This window comes from Cavia porcellus, unplaced genomic scaffold, assembly GCF_034190915.1.
Source record: "Cavia porcellus strain 051 isolate PalLab524CR breed Dunkin Hartley unplaced genomic scaffold, mCavPor4.1 scaffold_3, whole genome shotgun sequence".
Classification (NCBI taxonomy): Eukaryota; Metazoa; Chordata; class Mammalia; order Rodentia; family Caviidae; genus Cavia; species Cavia porcellus.
The window spans coordinates 107943327-107962176 of record NW_026947486.1 but is presented as its reverse complement, the minus strand read 5'-3'; the positions used below and the strand labels follow the sequence as shown (position 1 = coordinate 107962176).

The 18850-nt window shown below is 34.2% G+C and overlaps 1 pseudogene; it reads left to right on the top strand.

Moving 5' to 3' along the window:
* The first annotated feature begins 8323 nt into the window (after positions 1-8323).
* On the top strand, positions 8324-8941 carry LOC111755409 (monocyte to macrophage differentiation factor-like; annotated as a pseudogene).
* The last annotated feature ends 9909 nt before the right edge of the window (positions 8942-18850 follow it).

Sequence of the window (18850 nt, the reverse complement as noted above, 5' to 3'; positions counted from 1 at the left end):
TTAACAGTGCTCAAATTGTAGCTCGAAAACAAAAATTAGGTCCAATGGACTATAACAGTTATTAATGGGTAGTTAAAGTATAGAAAAAAGAGAGATATTAAATATATTAATCACATAAGTCAAATGAGAGAAATAGGGATATATCTCCTAAAATAAATTCTAATTCAAATGCCAAAGTCAAATATTTAATTCAAATTGTTGGGTGTGGAAAATTCTTCAAACAAGATAGATTAATGTGATCTGAGCGATTTGACAAAATTTAGCAAAAAAACAAACAAACAAAAATACAGAAGGGGAGCCAAGGATTTAGCACAGTGGCATAAGTGCCTGCCTGGCAAGCTCTGGGTAGTGAGTTTGATCCCTGGTACCAAAAAAAAAAAAAAAAAAAAAAAGCCTTGTTAATTTTTCAAAAAAGTACAGAAGGCTACTGATGGTCCCTCCCCTAGTTAAAGGATGTCTTGGTGTTTACATTTTCACAACTTTTCATGTTGTGGTGGGATTTCATGAGATTTCATAAGCTTTCATAAGAAATCCTAACTAAAGGACACTAACCATTGGGCTGTCCTACTCATATATACTCACGAACATATATGTTTCTTTATCAGTTTGTTGTGAGTTCATGTTTGCAGTACATAACAATCACATTCATCATAGGGAATTGGCACATGGTCATAATGCCTCTTAATTCTTTTTGTATCCTTCTCAATCCTCTGTCCTAAACGTCTCATCCCCTTTTGCAAAAGCTCTAGTTTCATTTTCCCCTTTATTTCACTCTTTAGATCCTTTTTCCTTTTCTTCCCTGCCCTACCTTCATCTTTTGTTTCTATTTCCATTTTGAAAATGTTTTCCAACTTCCTAATGTCTACTTTCTATTTTACTCTTTATTTATATCTTGAGGTTATATTAAAGCTAAAAATTGCGGTGCTGTTGAAAGACAGCTTATCCTCTTGAGCTCACTCTCAAATATCAAAAGATTGGTGTGTATGTTTCCAGATGAAGTCTCTAAAATTAAGGAACACTTTTTCTCCCTCTTCACTTCAGAGTCACACTGTACAAATGTAGACAATTGTGCCTGATTCTACCTTCCCATCTTTCTGGTCGTTATTACAGCATAAAATAATATTTTAGACTTCTATTTCTTGATCTGGAGAACTGAAGATTCCATAATTATCAAGCTGAGTTGATAATAACTGAGATACAAAAAGCAACTCAGTGTTTTTAATGTTTGATTGACTTTTCAGGCCTAAGGTCAGTATCTATTGGGAGAATGAGTAGGAAATACAGCAAATATGGGGGATTTACTTCTCTCCTGTTTGTGAAATATTAGATTGTTCTCACTGTTTTCTTCTGATTAATGGTTTCACTTTATTCAGTGTTCTGTTTTGATTCATTTTATTCTGCTTTGTTTTGGTTTGACTATGCTCTATGTGATGGAATGGACAACTGTTGGGAAGAGCACAAGATATGCTATGGTAGCTACTGTTGTTTTTCTGTTATCATCCTGCAAACTTCTGTACCAATTTCACTGCTTTGTTTTGATTAGATTCATTGTGTTTTGTTTTATTGGGTTTTACTATTTCTAAAATAAAAAGCAAGCAAACAAAAACATGGTGGTTACCTAATGCTAAACAGCATAAGTTTCTGATATATTGCTACTTCCTACATTACTGTGCTCCTATGTTCTCTCCTTCTTTGATTTTGTTGAATTGCTACTTTATTATTAAGGAGATGTATATAGTACAAAACTGATTTCAAAAATAACAATATATACCAAGCCTAGTTTGAAGGTTAATTCTTTGAAAATGAAACTAAAAGAAATTTAAACAACATTATCATAATTACATATACATATTTTTTCTAAAAACTAAGTACCTGCATAGGATACCTACGTTACTGAGTCCTGGTAGGAAGGATACCTATGTTACTTCAGTTCTAGATTCTGAAAATATTCATGTTCAAAAATTTTCTTTTAGTTTCTCTTTAATTCTTTTGACTTCCTAGTCTAACTTGTCCATGTTACAAATACCTTTTCTTCTGTACTTTTGATTCATTTTTTATTTATTCTTCAAGTAATATACAGATGATATACAGAGTGCATAAACTATAAATTTTTCAGTCTTCTGTGTATAAAAGTACATTTATTTTGACTCAAACACTTAATTATAAGCATTAGTGTCATTTTAGAATCCAATATAAAACCATTTGCCTTCTTCATTTTGAGGATATTTATTCCAGCACTGTCAAGTTGCTAAAACGATTAATGTCAAACTAATCTACCTTTTACCCTGTATAACCTACAGGTAATTTTTTTATAAGGGGACAAGTACCTTCACTGGAAGAAAGATAGCTTCTTTAATAAATGACAATAGGAAAACTAGCTTTCCACATGCTAAAGATTATATTTAATGCCGTATCTCTCCACCACGCACTAAACTAAAATCTGGATCATTGTTATATTTCCAGTTTTGAAAGTTTCCAGAATATTTTTAGATGCTATTTGTGGTAAAAATTACTATTATTCGTTTGAAGCTAAGCAAAACACACATTAGGGATTACCATTCTGAAAACTGTATTTCCCCATTCTGTAAATTTTTATCTTGAAATATATGGAAAGGCCCATAAAAACAGAAACATGCAGCCTAATGAATTTTATAAAACATAAACTCAAAACTACTCAGTTTAAAAATATACTTTCCAAGCAATCTTCAATCACCCATATGTTTCTAAATCATATATTTCTCCTGTACCACTAAAGAAAATCCATATCCCGGTGGCTAATACTCTCTTTTATTGTAAATGATTTCCCCACTGGAATGTGTGTATGGAAACTAACAGATTAATTTTTCCTGGCTTGAAACTTTATATAGATGGAGGCCTGAAGTGTGTATTTTGTTTCTGAATTCTGTTGCATGTTGTCTGTGTTTGTGAAATTCATCCACTTTATTCTGGTACATTCCTGCATTATATATCATATCATTTTATTAACTGATACCAATTTTGATGCATGTTTCCTATTTGATACTGATAATTTTTTTTTTTTTTGGTCTTTTTCGTTTTTATCGGTACCAGGGATCGAACTCAGGACTGCCTGCTGGCAAGGCAGGCGCTTATGCCGCTGAGCTAAATCCCCAGCCCCCGTGGATGTTTTTTTGTTTTTGTTTTTGTTTTTTTTTTTTTGGTCTTTTTCGTTTTTATCGGTACCAGGGATCGAACTCAGGACTGCCTGCTGGCAAGGCAGGCGCTGATACTGATAATTTGAATGTTCCTTTATATGATTTTTACTGAAAATCGGTTCACATATCTTTTGAATGTGACTTTGGTGAAGTACGGAATCTGTTTATGTTCAAATTAATTAGGAAACTCAAAACATTTATTTTTTTTTAAATTTACACCATTTTATGGATATAAAATAATTGCAATCACTTAAAAATACTTTATCTATTCAGATGGATTTCTATCACACTCTTAAAGAAATTTCTACGTTGTACTTGATGGGACCAATCTACACAGTCTCATAGAGCATGGTGAACAAAAACTCTATTTACTTGTGTAAAAGAGATGAACCAAAAGAAAAATACAGTTTTCAGATGAGCAGACGATGAGTGACATCTTGGGAGGACATTTAAACAGAAATTTAGAATTAGGAGATATGGACATAACTGGTGATTGATAAATTATCCCTTTTATGAGCCATGGAATGCATCACATGAGCTATGTACTGCAGCACCCTTTGAGAGATATTGCTGCAGATCTGTGCAGTAGATGAAAATAGTGAGACTCCAAAAAGTTGGCACCTAGGTTAAAAATTCCAAAAAGTTGGCACCTAGCTTAAAAATGACAGATCCAGCATCTCAATGCAGAGCCTATAGTCTATAAAAGAAATATAACTGGTTTCTTATTGAACAGTAACTGTATGCAACAATTTGTATGAATAATGGCAGATTTTACAATTCTACAATGGTTGTGTTTATGTTTCCATGTTAGATGCAGGGAAATCGAGACTTAGTTCAAATTCTATGTTTTTTTTTTTTTTTTTCCACCACACCATATTTGACCCAGGTGAGCAGCAAAACCTCAATAAGTTATATACTGATGATTGTCACATCCAACATAGTTTTTGGGGATTCATCTTTGAGACCAAGTCAAATCATTGGAAGACAGAACATAAGACAAAAAGTAGAGATCAAAGTTATGCTGATTATGGCCTTCACCAAATTAAGATTCTTTTATCAAATAGTATTTTATGTATGCCATATAAAATGACTATATTCCTTGGTGGAGTTGGTACATGTATGCAATAGATCACAATTCTTTTTTTTTTCATTTTTGTCTTTCCTTTGTTTTCCCTCCTTCCATCTCTTGATCCTCTCTCTCCACTTGAAAAAGCCCTACCTCCATGTTTCTTTTTAGCTACCTTTTATTTTACCCTTTATTTTTATTTTCAGTTTATCATCATGTAATATTTAAGCTCATATTCTGATTTATTTCATTTAACATTACATCTTGGCAGCATTCTGCAGATAGTTGGGGAACACTTTTTCAAGAAATACAATAAAAATCTACATTATTTATGGTGCTAAACTTGGTAGTGGTGTATATTATCACTTGGAATATCGATATCAGAATTTGGAAAAAGTAAAAAGGAAACTACTGTGTAAACTCCAGAAAAGAGACAAAGGAGAGACGGTTAAAGGAAAAATGGACAAAAAGGCTACAGCATGTTAATTGGAAAACAAGGAGCAAAATTCAAGTTTTTGAGCACAAAGGTAATTCATGATTTATGTAACTTTTCTTGATCTAAGTTTAACTTAGAAAGTATTGGAAAAGGGTGCCTCTACTGAGTGAGCCATATATAAGAAAATATTTTTTTCAGCAGCATATTTCTGTAATGGATCAATTTTCCCTTAATGTACAGCACTACTGGGAGAAGACAAACATCTCATTCAGCAAAGACATCTCGGGAAAAGTGTTCATACAAGTCTTATTACACAAAGGAAAATGCAAGATTTGGTTTTAATGTTACATCCTCAAAACATATGCAAAGGGGTAGGAATCAGAGGGTTCGTGAAAGAAGAGCATTTTTAGCTGGCAGTAGTTCTTCACACATATAATACTGGGCCATTTCCCATCTGTCACATTCCATGAAGATTTACAGTGTCCTTTGTTCAGACAGGTTGTCCTTGAAGTACAGTTAACATTGCGTTGTTAAACATCAATTGTTCTATCATGACAGAATGAGTCTCGGCAGCAAACATCTGACCCTGTAAGAGCCTTATCGTTGGAGAAATTTGAATGTGGCAACCAACATGTCCAGGGACAGAATCAGTGCTTACAGTTGCCAAAACAGGGTTGTGACAGCAAATATTTAAACTTTTTCTCAATTAATTTTTAATGACAAGGATATAACAACTAATTGACTTCATAAATTGGCTTACTCCACTAAATTAAAAATTCATTCAACGCTAACCACCTATCAGATTTTTCCTTCAAGTTGTACATGCCCACAGTTCTGTAAATTTATGTATATTTATTTATAAACCAAGCTTCCTATTTATTTATGAGCTAAGTGATTGACTTACGGCTTCATGAAAAGACTATTATTTCCTACTGCTTGTAATGAACTTTAATCTTATTTTTGTACCATTTTTGCCATGATGAAATAAAGAAACTCTCTTTGTTTTCCCCACAGCTGAAACTATTGTCTATACTGCCTCAAGAACTGTATTAGGCACTGGTTCCCGATGAACACACAATTGTTTTCTTAAATGCTGTAAACATATTATGCTACCCTTCGATTTTACATATAAACTTCCTTGTCAAATGCCCAGAGGAATCAGTAAAACTTGTGTCCAGACTGAAATTGAGTGATAAGGCTTCCTGGAATTTAATGACTTGAGGAGCTGGAGGAAATTTGGGCTATCATTTTAAAACTGAGGCAGTTATTTTTATCATTAAGAGAGTTAACATTTAACACAAAAGTGGGTATTATTTCGTTTTTCAGCAATGTGTGCACAGGCATTTGGATTTAGATACGTAACAACAAAATGCTCTTTTTTCAATAACATTAAACTGGAATATGTGACAGCTTGCTTTTAATGTGTACAGAATTGTAACCATGTGGATTAAGTTGCCTTTGGGAAATTATTTTTCTCACTCTGGACCTTGGAAGGCTAAGAAAATAAGTTCTGGCTGTGAAAGACAGGTCTTTCGAGATACATGCTTTTGCTAGACACATGCCCATATTGTTGGGATTTGCTTGCTACATTTTCTAGGAATTTAATAATTCCTTTGATTAGTTATTTCTAATTTTATGTGACATAGTAAGAGATTGTGTCATACGGTTTCTAATCTTTGGGAAAAAAAATATTTTCCTGACTTAATACATAGTATATTAGGTGTATAAGTGTTCCATTTGTTTCTGAAAATAATATGGATTGTTTCTTTGTATATTATGTTTCAATAGATACCTATATAATCTGTTTTGCTATTACTAGGAAGCTAATTTTATTCCATAAACTCATCATAAATGTCGAGTTAATGATTATTGAACTCTTGGCCCTAGGGGAAATACAAGTTTGCGTAATGTTATTCTAAATTTGGCCTGGGCTTACCTCCATACATTGAGTTCGTGTGGAGGAACTCCAATGCAACTTAATATGTTTGATAAGAAAGAACTCTGCAACCAAATTGAAGCACATATTCCTATAAAAATAGATGAATTTGTCAGTGGAAGACTGACAATTGATTACAACATGTTCACATAGAGGAAAAATGTTCATCAGACTTTGGCCAAATAAGGCATAGACCAAAATGCTACTAAGCAGGTAATTCCTGTACCTCGCCTCCTTTTTCAGTACGTAAATGTCATCTGCTTCTGTTGTAGGTGAAGTGCTCTGAACTTTCCTGGTTTTCAGTATTGTAGGATTTATGATTCATTCTTGTTCAAATACATTGTGCTAAATTAAATTTGTCTAATCTGTGTGTGTGTTGGTAACAATTTATATATATATATATATATATATATATATATATATATATATATATATAATTTGCTTGGGCTCAAGCTTTCCGTCCTTCTGCCTCAGTCTCTAAGAGTTCCAGGATTGCAATACTGCATCATCACGCCTGCCTTAAATTTTAAAAGTAGCTACAAGCTTGTTACAATGATTTCATCTTATAAGAATTATAACATAAACTTTTTCAGTGTGTTATTGTTTAAAGCACTGTATTTAATATAGAGTATCAATGAGCTAATATTAAACACAGGGCCAATAACAATATAATGTATACCTGGGGGAAGCTTATCTAATGACTGCATTTTCTCCACAAAACATATCATAGTCTTTCAGGGACAAGAGTCACCTTTTCAGCTTAATGATTGGGGGGCCTTTTAAACAGTAAAATTAGCAAGAAAAAAAGTGAAAATACTGGTTTTAAATGCATTGGAAGTAGATCATTTATTTGTAGTGTGAAAGAAAAAAAATCAACCAAACAGACAAATTTCTCTTAAACTCAACTAGCATTATGTACATAAGACCACTCACATTTTTAATGTTAATTGAATATAGGAACAACATCAAGTTAGGCAATAGGAAAACGTTAAGTTGTTTTTTTATTCTAAGAAGAAAGTGTATTTTTGTAGAAACATACAAGACGTGACCAAAAATATGATGGTTTAAATTTTAAAACATATGTATTACAGCCGAAGACACATTGTCATAACACATCCAGAAATACTCCCCCTTTCTCTGAGCATACTTTTTGCATTGTTCTTGTCACTTGGTGAGTAGTTCTAAATGTCCTTTCTTGTGAATGTGTTTTTTTCACTTTCCAGGCTGCCTTGACATCCCAGATTGGTTCAAAATATTTACCTTTCAATGATGGTTTCAGTTTTGGGGAAGAGCTCAAAGTCACAGGACCAGTCACTAAGGTAGATGAGGACACACTTAAATGCTTTTGTTAGAATGAAATCCTCATAAATGGTTATTCCACAGGGAGTGATCAAAAATATGGTGAACATTTACATTTTAAAAAGTTAATTATAGAGGGAGGGACAGAGGAACCGGTGAGCAGTGCGAGGGAGGCGCGGTGCTATTTAAGTGGTCGCATTCTTGCCCGGAGCCCTCAGCGTCCCAGTCTCTCCCTGGTCTTGTCCCAACCCTCATCGTGTCCCACTCAGAACCTCCAATGGTCTGGTGGATCCGTGGGGCCTGCAAGTGGCCTCTGAAACAGCCCAAGTCCATGAGCACTGAGAAGACAGAGTTTCTGACTCACAAAGAGCAGCAGAGGATCCATGAGGTGCCAGAATCCATTCTAGCATTTCATGAACCAGGAGGGACCAGCCAATGGCGGCTCCAAACCAACTTGTCAACAAACTGCTAACTGTCACAAACAAGCATTCCTCCTTGTTGCAGTGGCCTCCGCCATAGGCTATGACTGCTGGGAAAAGATAACAGCGTGGATTTGTACTGTGGGCCTCTTCACAGCATTTCACATTGTGGCATGGAGCATGAGCCCCTTAAACAGCGGAACTTCGCTTTCATGTGTGTGACAGGATGGTTATCTATTTTTTCATTGCTGCTTCTTTCATGCCACAGTTTAATTTCTGAGAACTTGGACCACTGACAGCCCACATCCACTGCTTTATCTGGCTCCTGGCAGGAAGGGGAACCGTTTATGTATTTCTCCCCCATGAAAAGTATAAAGTGAGCTCTTTTTCTGTCTCACGGTGGAATATTCTCCACACTCCGTTTTGACGCCAATGAACAACACCAACAGACTTCAAGAACTTGCCTGGGGCTGGGGAACTTGTTGCTAGGGAGCTATGTGTGCCCGAGTCATTCAGCATCTGTTCATGGCCACAGCAGCTGCAGTGCATTATCACTGTGCCATTTGGAAACATCTTTCCCGGAGTCCCACAGTCTCTATGCGCCCTCTATGACCAGTCTGTGCTAGGTCTCCAAACCAGTATTATCTCAATTATAGCACTTGGGCGTGCGGTGAGAGCCAGACACTGGACAGGGGGGACATGAGAAGCAATTGCCCTGACTGTCTTTATGTTTTTTGAATATAACTACTGTGAAAATGTAAAGGCTGTTCTCTGGGATTTTTTTCTCCTGCAAAACAAACAAATAAGTTAGGGAGTTAATTATTCATTCCATCCCATTGTCATAAAGGACTCTGGATAGATTTGGCCAGCTGATGTTAACAAACTAGAATTTTGTATTTTAATTTTATAGATCTCACTGCATGATTTTTCTAAATTGCTATGTGAGGTTGTAGAATTTAGTGGAGTAAGAAAACTTCCTTTTTAAGACAAAGAAATGTTTCTGTCACTTTCCCATTTGCTGTGTAAAGAATCATGGGCAGAGCTTATAATGCTCTTTACCGTGTTTTATCGTGGTGTAACATTTTTTTTAATAGGAAATTTAGGTTTTTGTGATTAAAAAAATATTTCATTGAAATCCATCTCTGTGATTCCTCATTCATGTTGTGAATTTTTGCATCAAACAATCAACATTCCACAAGTGAACAAATGCTATACCTTTTCTGACAGTTTCATTAGATGTGGAGAAGTTTCCAATTTTTAAAATCTGCTGTTTTTGCAACTTTTCTGCCAACCTCGATCTCTGAATTTCACACTGCTTTGGGCCCTACGCAGGGCTTAGTTTGATTTGCCTGTGAAACAAACATGTTTTACTATCATTCACTTATTCCAAGGATGTAACACTTGTCTGTGCCTTTGCCGTGTTTTCTCCAGGGTCTCTTTCAGCAAGGGTGAGAGTTGTGTCTGCAGTGGAGAGGTGTGGTGGGGCGGCCCTTGGCTGTGCGTGGTGACTCTCAGTGAGTCACTCTTTTTGCCTGTTTGATGCTCAGTGGTGAAGTCTTGTCACTTGGCTATCTAATACCTGTTTGATACTTATTTTAAATTGTGGGGCTACATATATAAATCCACATTCCTGCCTTTCTTCTGTATCTCTCAGTATATCACTTTTTTATTTTATTTTGCATTGACAAGTAAAAACTCATCTGTACAGTCCATGAATTATATATATAATTTTATAAATTCTATGTAATTTTACAAATTATACATATATTTTAGTTTTCCTCATTGTGTGATATTAAAATTAAAATATTAGTTAATATATTGATGAATCACTCTTGTTGGTGTTTTATGAGGTTTTTTGAAATAACCTTCGCTTTGGGTTTAATGAAGGTTTAACGAAATAAACTTCCCTTTGGATAAAGTATCCATATTGTCTATTTTTTAGTAATGAGCTTGCTCACAAGAATTATCAGTTAACAAGAAGGTTATTATCTCAAAATTCATACTGATGCCACTTTAAAAGAGAATTTATCTAATCAGTGCATTTAGAACTCTGGTGACTTATAGGGCAATGAGGAGCAGAAGAACTGACACTTTCTGCTGAATCTGTAAAAGTTAAGGTACCTAGTGATGACCCCAAACACCCTACCCCTATATTAATGATTCTGAATATCTGGATAGCTGTTGCTTTATTGTGTATGTTTTACTTTTAATATGTTAACTCTTTGTGGATTCACTGCAAATCTGCTCAACACTAACATTCTCAAAACCACTAAAATGTGAGGAAAGTATTTTGCTATAGACTAAAATAAAATTGTTACCTGGGAAAATATTAATCATAGTAAAAGATACATTTTCATTTATTTCTCATAAAATATAACTCCTCTCTTTCCATAAGTTTATAGCATATTTGTTAGTAATGTGTCTCTTATTGTAACTTTGAATGTAAATTTAACCTTTTTTCATTTTTAAGTTACTTTGTTTAATATCTCTCTGATCTGTTTTAAAGTTGTATATCCAAATTCTAATATCATATTGTTTGTATTTATTTTTAACCTTCATATTTAAACTTATTTATCAATATTCACAGTAAATCTTCATCTATGCTTTTAAAAATCATAAGAAATTTTGTCATATCTTTCCGTACTTTGCAACCTATAATATTAAAATAATGTATATTATTTTCAAATAAAGATAATTTTATCCTGAAGGATTATTCAGATTCTGACCATTATTATTTGCTTTTGATAATTGTGAGAGCAATCCAGGAGAAGCAACAGGTCATGGGTTATTACGACCTTTCCAGAAAGCCAAATTTTAGATTAGAGCCTGAGGGCAAGCACAAGACTCAGAAAAACTGATTAATTCACTACATTTGCAAGGACTCTCCCAATTCTGTCCCCGGATATCTAAGGCAAACAAAGATCATTCGTCATTCTGGAATCAAATTTCTTCCAATTGCTACTTAGAGAGCTTAGCACTGTATGTGGCTGGTCTCCATTGCACTCTCTCACCACACTTTCACAGAAAACCACTTTCAATAAACTTTCAGTTTTGTCTTTGTTAGGCACTTTCTTGAACTACTACTCAGGACAAAGAAATGCAAACTTGGAACCGGATTTACTCTGAATTTCTACAGGGTGTTAATTATATATTGTCATAATTGCTGCATGAACTATCTCTGTTGGTTTTGTTCATGATTCCAAATTTTGAGAGATGGATTGTGAATAACATCTGCTTAATTTTGGCTGTGTGTGTGTGTGTGTGTGTGTGTGTGTGTGTGTGTTTCTGTTTGAATTTTCCCATTGCTCTCATCTGTTTTCTGTTTTAGTTTCATCACTCTAATCTTAATTTTGTAACTAGCATATAATTGATCCATCCTTAAAACCCGCACGGTAGAAACATGTAAAATTCCTCTACTGGAACATAATTTTACACTAACATTTGAGCACCAGCATGATCTCTTCGTCTCTTTAGCAATACGCACAGATGAATGTACATACATGACATATACATGTGGACATCCCATATTAAAAGTTTAGCTAAACTAGGATCACAAATATACTCTTTGTAGCAAAGATATCCTTTTAATTATTTTGCTTGCCTTTCCCTTTACCCCTCACTGACTACCATATCCACACACAAACGTAAACAATATTCATTAATACACTGATTGGTGTATTCCCTTTGGAATTTCTCCCTCTTGTATCGCCATCTTGCTCTCAGTTTAACAGCCATTCTAAGCCATCTGTTGCTGTCTTTCAGGATGTATTTTTTTCTTGTCTAGCAGCATGCATGTAAGTACATACACATTTAATTATTTCTATGGAACACTGAAGAGGGGTTTATCTCCAGGTCTTTACCTTGAGACTCCCTAATCAAATAGCACCTTTTAAAAACTGAATTTATAAGGTTAATGTTCTAAGATATTGATAAAATAGAGGCACATAAACTTTTGTTACTAAATAAATACAAATTACTAACATCAAATATCAAATGTTTAAAACATGGGTTAGTGATATAAACATAAAAATGAAAAGTAGGGCTGTATGAATAAGAATCAATCCCCAAAGTACACAATTTTTAAACTATGATTTTATTGATGCTCTTAATTATTGAAACCCCATATACAAGCATCTTGACATTAATATTATCTTCTATCACAGTCTTTCCTCAGTTGGACTTCTTATATTTTCAAAAAAATCTTGATTTAAAGTGACCATTAATTACTACCTCTACTCAGGAAAAACTCAAGCAAACACCCTGCAAGCTGTTTTCTTTATCTTATGCATATTTTATTTCTACTGATTTATTTGGTATATCCAATTCAAGAAAAATTTCATTCATTTTCCCTGAAGATAAAACATTATTTTAACATTCCCATGGTTAATTATTCACTACTCATATTTCAGTGTGCATCAAACAAGAAATAATATTTTCAACACGAAGAATGTAACTACAAATAAAATCTTGAAAATGTAAAACAAGAAATAAACCCTAAATGGAAGATTCATAATTGCTCATGAATAAATATAGTCCAAAATTGGTATTTGAGACATTCAATTTATTAAAACATATCAACATTCACATAAAGTAATATCAAGTTTGTTAAATAAATTAGAATTAACATGTTAAAAATGTGCGTTAAGGCCTACTTATTTTTTTTTCCTTGTGCAGAGTTTTATTAAATATAGGGAAATAACAAGCTCTGGAGAGCAAGTTTAGGCCAAGTAAAAGTAGGGAAAGATGTGCAACCTATAGTGTAAGAGTGGACCACCATGGAAGAGTGAGTATGGTGGTCATGACCTACTTTAAAACTCTCTGAGTTTTACGGTACCTGTGCTTCATTGTACCAAATCTGAACTTTTACATCTCAAATTGCAAATGTTCAAAACTCCAGATACCACTGTCACAGTCAATTTAAATTACTGATTTCACAAAGGCATTATATGATTCTGTCACTCTGCCCACTTAACTAAGGTCAAATTCTCGTAGTTAACTGTGAAAGCCATTCATCTTGGTATCTCACTGAACCTTTGCTATCAGATTTGATTTCAGACATTTATTAACAATGTTTCTCTTTTTCAAAAACCTTTTTTTCTTATCTTTTAAAAGTAGAAGGCTGATGATTGCCCCGATTTGATAGTATTCAGCAAGTATTCACTTTCTGTTGGAATACAGGGTTCTTACCTCTGGATTTTTGTATGGAATAATTTCTCGATTCTTGAATAATGGCACCAACTGTGAAGAATGCTATGGGCTTGAATACTTCTTATCTTCTAACTTCTTAAGTGCCAACTAGAGTTAATTATATCCGTATATAATTCTGTAAGAATTCATTGGTTTAGTATTTGTAAAATACAAATGAAAATGTCTTATAACAGTGACCCGCAATAAATATCCATTTGAATAGAAATTGCAATGATACCTTTTATGAAAGACTCACACTTAACTGCCTAAATTCTAAGGTATTTGTTTCAATATTATAGTCATGATTTGGACATGAGGAAAATTTATGAAAATGATGCCTTATGTTTTTCCTTTATATCTATAGCTTTTGTTTAGAATTTATAAGTTCAATTTAGAAAACATAATAATAATGAATAAATTAATTTCTGTATTTGAAAATATAATTGTACAGTACTTTGTCACAATATATTTTCCATGAATTTTCCTATTTAAACTTAAGTGGAAGGCAAAGAAACATTATTATTTCTATTTTATATATGTGAAAAATGAGATTTAATTTGACCAAAGTTACTGATCATGAAGGGAAATGTATGACTGAAGAAAAGTACCTGCCAGAAAATCAAGTGTATTAGCACATTGAACCAGAGTTGATTATTAAAGGTATGTTACAGAGATCTGGATGTATTGTGTGTGTGTATAAGACATGATTGTGGTTGGGTTTATTTTTTGTATACTGGCTGTATAAATCAACACATATGTAGCTAACTTGGAGTTCAATTGTTAGACAGATTATTACATCATTTTGTGCAATATTTAATGTCTGACACTTTTCTTTTGTAATGAAAATCACTTTGGAGATTTGACATCTCAATATCTTGGAGCTATGTTTATAGAGAGTAAAGGCAGTATTACCTCTCAGTAAATCTGTGCTTTTCAGTAATCTATTTTTCATGAAGTCGTGGGCCACAGCTTGATTATTATTTATCTTATTTTGTTGTTCGGTGAGTATGGATTAAGTCACACCATGTCATCTTTGTCAGAAGGAATATAAGTCATAAATAAAGAAGAATGGTACCTGGATTATTGTGTACTGGCTCTTGGCTCTCTCATCTCTGTTTCCTGTATAATGGCCTTTCATGTTAAATCTATCAAGCGTGGCTTCTCAAAAGGATTATCTGGAAAACCTCAAAATCAAAAAGCAGTTGAAAAACATTATTGTAAACAAACAAACAAAAAGCTAGGAAAATGATGCAATGAAATCTAATAAGATTTGTATGCAAGTTGTGACAGCATCACTTTGCTCCTTTGCACTAAATATAATGTAGATATTATAAAAACCTTGAAAATGTGTCATTTTAATTTTCCTTAATGTGTATAATATTATTCACAAACTCATTTCATGTCTTCACTAATTAATGCTTATTAAAGCCTAGGAATTGGTGGCAGGCTGCAGCTGTCCCAAGGGGAGAACCATCAGGGACTCCTGAGATGCATGCCATGTTGAAACTTAGGGCACTGGGAAACCAAGCAACCAGCTTGCCTCCCTGGTAAGCCGCTGTGGTGTGGCAGGCTGTGGCCACCCCAGGAGGAGAACCACCAGTGTCTCCTGAGATCCACACTGTGTTGGAACTTAGGGCACTGGGAAACCAAGCAACCAGCTTGCCTCCCTGGTAAGCAGCTGTGGTGTGGCAGGTTGCGGCAGCCCCAGGGTGAGAACCACCAGTGACTCCTGAGATGCACACCATGTAGGAACTTAGGGTGCAGGGAAACCAAGCAATCAACTTGCCTCTGTGCTAAGCAGTAGTGAGTCTATCAGCACACAGGCTGAGAATCAAACATCCTACCTCCCTCGGGCTGTTAGCCAGAGATCTGAGCATCACTTGGGAGGCTGACCATATGCAATATAGCAAATAAGGGGGATTTTCTTCTACCATCTCTTTGAAGGCAAATATTTTTACCACTGTTTTGCTTTACTCTGATTAATGTTATTTCTCTATTCAATATTCTGTTTTGAGAAGTTCTATAATGTTCTGTGTTTCATTTTATTTTGCTACACCTGATTGAAAGGAAAACTATTGTGAAGATAACAAGATATACTGTGATACCCATCACAGTTACCTGGTAACCTGCTATGAAGTTCTGTACCAATTTCACTACTCTGTCTCAATTGGCTTTGTTCTGTCTTGTTCTGTTGTATTTTATTACTTTCAAAATGATAAAAAAAATTAAAAAATAAAGCCTAGGAATCTTCTTTCTACCAAAAAGAAATCAGCAAAATTTTATTAAATGTTTTAAAAGCATTTTGCTCACATGCAGAGTCAAGATATTTTTTATACCCACAAGGAAAATGGTGATCTCGAATGGTAGGGTTAACCTGCAGCTCAGCACTGGGGCAAAGGGGAAGCCAGTGTCACTGTGGGGGCTGGATTTCTCATACTGGATTCCCTCTTGATACAAATGGCAGTTTTATCTTCTATTTTCTTCCATTTTTTCATCCTGCTCTTGTAGCCCAATCCCAATCTCTTGAAAGGTAATTGATTTTGTCTTAGAAATTGAAATCTAACCTTCTGTATTGCTAATCCTGTTTCCCGTTTGCAGAGATTCATCCCTTGGTAGCAAATTGATCTTGATTATTCATTGCTCTTCTGGCTTGATAGTGTTCATCAGGCATCCCTTACTCTGGTCTGTAGCCACGCTCTGATTAACCTTATCAGACTGACTCTCCTTAAAGTCCCAAAATCCCATCATTTGTCCAAAAAAGAATAAACAAGAAAACATTATCATCTGTACAAGAGACCTATGCTCACAATGGTTTGAAGGGTACTTTTGCATCTAATCTTTTATTTCTTTACATACTAGTGTTAGGTAATTTTCTGATGTAATATCCATGTTATATCAAGCATAATCACTTTGCTTGGCACCATGTGAAGTGCTTTTTCATGTATTGTCTTTTTAAAGATTAACCATAAACCAGCAGGATGGACAGGATATTCTCCAGTGTAATGTCTAATCAAACTGAGATTCAGAGAGAGAGATTAGCTGAATTGTCTAAAATCACATAACTTTCAAGTAGCAAAACCAAGATGAAAGCTCATTTTTCCAGACCCAGGAGACAAGATTATTTTTAATTTAATACAGCAGTGTACATGGATATATTTTGAAGAGTAAGTTAGTATAAAATTTGCCCTTTCTGCATATACAATGACCTTTATTAATAACTAGTAAGGAAGTATGTACAATCTCAAAAATCTTGAAGGGTGCTTTAAAGAGTTAAAACTTCTGTGTATTATAGACAAGTTAAACACTAAAATAGTATGGTAGAAATATAAGAATATATTATTATTTAGACATAAAATGTATGTAAACAGAAATGTTCACCAAAAATATATACACACTTCAGGGAAAGAAACAACTTGAATGAATATTCTCATACTAAGTTATTGAGACATCATGAGATTAACACAAGTTACCTTTGGGCTCTACAATTACAAGAGGTGCTCAAAGTTGTGGCCTTTAATTTTCAGACATTTATTAATATGGCGAGTGGCTGCTGGGGTAACCTTGGTCGTTGAGATTGCTGCACACAGATTTTCAAGTTCTTCTCTAAATGCCAGCAGTGTACTGAATTTTCTGCAATATATAACACCCTCTAAAGTCTCCCATATGTGGATGGCACTGCCCATTGAAAAGACACCATACACAGTGGAGTATTTGCTATTTGCTCTCTTCTTTTCCTGAAGTGTACATACAGTTTTGGAAGACTCTGCATATAGATAGGATAATTGCAAAGAATCCTCTCACCATAATGTAATGTACCTATCTAAAAATTTTTCTTGGACATGCTTTTCTCTTATATTTTAGCTCAGCTTTAGATTTGTGAGAACACATACTCATACTATATCACTATTAAAAGAATTTATGGGACAACAGACCTAAAAAGACAAGGATTAATAAATAGTACCTTAGCCCCTACTTCTACTTCTATTCAAAATAAAGTAATGTCTATTGGGTTTCTACCTCATGCTAGACAGTGTACTAAGTGCTTTTAAAAATTAGTTCAATTGTTTATAATTTTAAAAGATACTTATTTGTATCATCATTACAAGGTTTCTGTTTTTGTTAGTTTTATTTATTTTGGTTAGGTTATATTACCACTTATTCAACCAATTACCTACATTTTTCTAGGAGATAATTATGCTTAGCTTAGTTTTTTTGAGATAGGGTCTCCCTATGCGGTTAATGCTTGTCTTGAACGCGCTATGAAGTCCAGATTGGCTTTGAATTCTTGTTAATCCTCCTGTTTCAGCCTCCAAAGTCCTAGGATTACGGTCATGTGGAACTGTGTCAGACTTTCCAGGAGGCACTGTTAGAAGTAGTTATCATCTACAAACCTTATCTTTAAAGCAAGAGACCTTAGGTAGCCAGCATACAATCAGTTGGAAGGCCTGAAAAACAGGGGAGATATCCCCGAGAATGAAGATATTCTGTTTGCAAAATTACTTTCACTCAAGAGTGCCCAGAATACAAGACTTTTGTGTGGAATTTTAGATTCACCAGGCTCCAAATTTGTATGTTTCCATGAAACAAATCTATTTTAAATATTATTACATACTTAATATATTATGTATTGCTATATATGTGAGTTTACTTCTCAATTTTTACTTTTTATTAAGTGTTGACAGTACAAAGTGATGTCATTCTCCGTGTGGATTTAGTGCATATGCACAGCATATCTTAATTCATTTTTCATTTCCTTCCCCTCTCTTCCATCCCATTGCCCTCCATCTATTGATCTCCTTCTCTTTTGCAAGAGATTGATCTCCCTGTTCGCTATGTTTTACTTTGCTCTGTAGTCATATTCTTGGTTTCTCATATAAGAAAAATCATATAATATTTAAACTTATATGTCTCATTCATTTCACTTATCATTAAGTTCTCAAGGTGCATCCATTGTCCTAAAAATTATCCTTCTTTATGGCAGAGAAATACTCCACTGTGTATGAATATAACATTCACTTCATCTGTTGAAGGACATATAGGCCACTTGCAAGACCTAACTTTTAGGAATTCTGCTTTTATAAACATGGGTAGGCATATATTCCTGTAATGACATTAACAATTTTGGGAAGATATTTTATGGAGAATAGCTGGATCTAATGGGACATCTATTTTTCATTTTTGAAGCATCTCTATACTGATTTCACAATAGCTGTACTAGTCTACAATAGGTAAATACATGTATATGTGTGTGTCCATGTAACTATTTGATAGCTACCTGTCTATAACTATCTATCTATCAGCTATGTATTTGTTTTCCTAAGAGCACTGACTGAT